Raw genomic sequence first — 4,285 nt, forward strand, 5'->3', positions numbered from 1 at the left:
TAGTAAAATTGAACAATTATTAGAATAATGATTTGTCTGCATAACTGCAATAATGATGTGTCTGCATAATTGCTAGAACAATGATGTAATGCATAATCACTGGGAAAATTCACTGGGAAAGTTCTCTGTCAGTAATATGTGGCAACCAAATGCGCTCTGCACATGGATACTTTGTATGTAGCAAAACCTTCCATTCTATACCTGTGAGAAACTTCTCTGCTAACCCCTCTGGAATTCGTAAGAGTTCTTTCGTTTTCCACAAGACGTGGACTTCAACTCCCAGAATTCCTGAGCCAGTTGAAGTCCACAAGTCATAAAAGAGCCAAGGTTGACTACCCTTGGTAAGCAATCAATTTCTGATCCCCTTTTCTTGCTTTTTCTGATTGTTGCACTACTGAGCTCCATCCCGTCATGATGTCTCAATCCTCACTCCGTGACGCATTTTATACATTTTATAAAATACGACGAAAAGGAAAAAAATGAATCCAGGAAATTATAGACCAATCAGCCTGACATCAATACCTGGGAAGATCCTGGAAAAGATTGTTCTGTCCCAGCCTACGTACGTCTTTGTTACTGCACAAAGACAACCCCTCTTTTAACAGTAGACTGGAAAATACACACTTTTTATTTGAGTTACAGACCTGATAATTGTCCCAGAAAAACAAAAGCAACAGAACACTTTTCCAACGGAGCACGAGTCAAACAGGAAGTAACTCAGAGACAAAATAAACAGACCATGATCTCTTTACTCTGAAGTTCTTTGCAAATGGTTGCCTCCAGCAACCAGCCCTGCCCACACATTCCCTTTTTGTTACACAGCCCCTAAGGCGTGGCTTCTCACTGCTTTCTCCTCTTCCCCTGGAATCGCCCCATTGCCTCCCTCTGTCCTACTCGTGTGAACCGCCTACATCTACGAGCGTCTCTGAGGTCTTCCAGATGTGCTTCCTCCGAGTCCGACTCAGCTTCCCAGCACAGCTGGCTCTCAGCTGGATCTCGAGTGGAAGGACCAGCCTCCTCATCAATCTGTACGTCCTGCAGCTCATCAGAGCCTCCCTCCAACCCTGATGGCTCTCCTGGCCCCTCCTCCTCCTCTTCCTCTGATTCCCCAGACTCAACTACTGGGATCACAGGCTGGCACAGAATCACAGCAAAGATAATCAAACAAGGAATCTGCAAAAGTCTAGAAACAAACAAAGCTATTACTAGAAGCCAACATGGGTTTGTCAAAAGCAGATCACGCTACTAGACAAACCTTATTGTATTCTTTGAAAAAGTGACTAAATAGTGGAACGGCTAAATTCCATCGACATAATATACTGGGATTTCAGTAGGGCATGTGTCAAAGCAGACCACAGCACACTTCTTGATAAGATAGAAAAATGTGGGATATACAGCATTACCACCCGATGGATTCATAACTGGCTGACCAACCACACAGAACACGTAGTCCTGAATGGAACTACATTAAGCCTTCATCCAGCAACTTGGGAGTGAAACACAATTTCTCTGCATTGCTGTTTTGTCAAATAAAGATTTAAAAAATATAATGTTTATTCTCCAAACCAAGATTTAACCAAGATTTGTTTACTCACCTTGAAAGTTATAGCTAAGAGGTTTCTGGTACACTTGTTACTCTTCTGACTCAAGGCTAGGAACGACCCTCACTGCTGACTGGTTTGATTTCTCCTTAATCCATTCACCCTTTGTGCAAGAAGCTGCTTCTCCAACTGGGCCATGATTTCCAAATTCTCTAGAATGGAGTCCTGGCCAAAAGTTGGTGGGTCCTGATCCAAGAATGCCCCTTCTCCTCTGTGGAGCTCATGGCCACGTCCTCACTGGTCTCCTGCAAAGAGAAATGAGAAAGGCTCAGATGCCGACAGTAATCTGAATATAATCTGCAAAAGAAAAGGGAGGAGAATATGGAATTATTTGTTGAGGATACAAAATAATGGATATAGAATCCTGATTCAAGAAGATCTTGATGAGCCAAAATGGAAGAAACCAGCAAGATGAAGTCCAACAGGGACCAAGGCAGAGTTGTGAGTAGGAAAACTCAATGAAATATGAGAGAGATCAGATGGGGCAGAGCATGTGTGGAAAGGGCTGCTCTTTCCTGCTCTTTATGGAGGCTGCAAGGGCCACAAAAATTCCAGGTAGGTGTTTCGAAAAATATTTACAATTAGGAAAAGCAGCCTTTTGGCCATCGGCTTGTTTTATTACCTGCTCACAAGACTAGCCTCAAAACTTCCTTGGTGCATGGTAAAATATCCACCAAGGGGCTGCCGCACCACAGCCTCTTCTAGGCAAAACAAGGAAAAGATAAAGTTTAGAAATTCTGCCCAGCTTTTTAAAGCGGAAGCAAAGTAAACATTACCATCAAAACAAAGGACTTTATTTTTAGCTTTTTACATTGAGCTTAAAGAAAGAGGAACTCTTGGGGGTTAAGAAAACATGAATTGCATTCAGTTATTTAAATGTTTTCTTTTCCCCAAAGACTCCCCACCCCATCGCAATGAGGTTACTCTGTGTTAATACTGTGGGAAGAATCCAGAGAAAAAAAGAGTTTGGGAATATTAAAAAGGCAGAATATTATATTTCCCCAAAGGATCTTAAAGGCAGAAACCAACCCCCCTCCACCCCAGTCTCTCTGCCCCAAACAGAAACCAGGTCTGCAGAAATGCAGACGTGATAATCTTGTCAGAAAGATTGGAGCCAGGAAGCTGGGATTAGAAAGATAAAGATCCCTAGAATCAACAGTCCCTCACACCAAAAAAATCCAACAGTCATCAGCCACAGGGAAGCAGGATATGACCTTTGGGACATAACAGGATTAACCCACCACCATCAGAATACCAGAAAGGCAAACTCAGACTCAGCTCAAAGTTCATACCACAGGAACAACTCCAAACAAAAGCTCGACAAGTCATAAAAACCCACCACTCCTTACTACATGTAGTCAGTTTTTCCTAGAGCCATCTTTCTGTCCGGCTCTCCTCTTCCATAAACTACAACCTTCTTTCTGAAGCAGTCTCCATGTTTATTTATTCCTCGCTAGGACTGGACCTTGGAGATTTTTTCTTTCAATAATACCCCATTTACAAACTCCGTTTACTCCATTTTCTGCAACTGCACGCGCGGGATATGCATGCTCAGAGACTTCCTGCTCTGACGGACCACAGAGAGACCTTCAGAAAGCAACTTCCCCAAAAGCTCCTTCCCGGATCCACCCGGAGCCCCACGGGGATCCTGGGCCGGGCGAGGAGGGGGCAGATCCAGCCCGGGGAGGGAGGGACCCCCTTTGCCCCCCTGGAGGGAAGGGAGGGATCCACTCCCTGCAGGCGACGCCTGAGCCGAATCTCCCCAAGGAAAACCCGGGAAGCCGGAGAGGCGGATCCGCAGCTACCTTTCTCCTGGCGGGGGGGGGGAAGATCTCCTGGCGGGAGGGGCGCCCCAAAGGCCGGAGGGAGAGCAGCCAGACCTGCCCCGAGCGGGATCCAGAAGTCTCTCCCGAGGGATCCAGCGCCGATCCTCCCAGGGCGAAGCGAGACAAGCAGAGGGAAGCGGAGGTCCAGCAAGTGGGAAGGTAGAGAGGGGCGGGGCTTCTGCACTCCTCCTGGGCTCCGCCCCCGCCTTACAGCCCCGCCCCTTAGCAGCCTCAGCTCCTCCTTCCCTCCCTTCCCCTCTCCGCCTTCCCAGCCGGGTCTCCCTGTTTCTCCGCTGGGCATCCGCCTCCGGGGTTCCTCTGCCCATGTGAAGAGTGCCCTGCTGTGCCCGGGCGGGGCTGCCTCCTGCTCCAGCATCTGGGTGGAAACTGAAGCTCCGCGATGGCTTTTTGGGGGGGAGGCAGGAGCGACAGGAACCCCCCCCCGTCCCTTCGAGGAGGGCTCCTCTCCGGCTGGGTCTTTGCGGAGCCCGACTGAGGACGGAGAGGGAGGGGCTGACCCAGGGTCCCTTCCCCGGGGGAGCCTCCGTGGCCGTGTGTGTGTGTGTGTGTGTGTGTGTGTGTGTGTGTGTGTGTGTGTGTTGCAGAAGCCGAGTCCCAAAATGCCTTTACCCGCCCCCTCCATCCCCCCCCTCTGTCTTTCCCAGCCTATGGATCCCATCAACCTTGCTTTCCCCTCTTCTCCTCATAACTCAGCCAGAATTTCACCTTCCTTCCTGGAATTCCTTCTTGTTCCAGTCTCATGAAAGCATTTCATCCCATTTCCTTTACAAAGCAAGTGTAGCTGCAAAATATTTCAGTCTCGACTTCCCTGGGGGGGGGGAGTGGGTCGGGGGGGGT

The 4,285-nt window shown here is 48.3% G+C and overlaps 1 protein-coding gene across 1 annotated transcript in view; it reads right to left on the reverse strand.

Annotated features, from left to right (window-relative positions):
• The window catches only part of LOC107298796 (zinc finger protein 850-like), a 22,477-nt gene that overhangs the window by 1,957 nt on the left and 16,235 nt on the right, over positions 1 to 4,285 (reverse strand). The window lies entirely within an intron of this gene.

The sequence above is a fragment of the Protobothrops mucrosquamatus genome, unplaced genomic scaffold (assembly GCF_001527695.2).
Source record: "Protobothrops mucrosquamatus isolate PMUCROS unplaced genomic scaffold, P.Mucros_1.0 scaffold4282, whole genome shotgun sequence".
Taxonomy (NCBI): Eukaryota; Metazoa; Chordata; class Lepidosauria; order Squamata; family Viperidae; genus Protobothrops; species Protobothrops mucrosquamatus.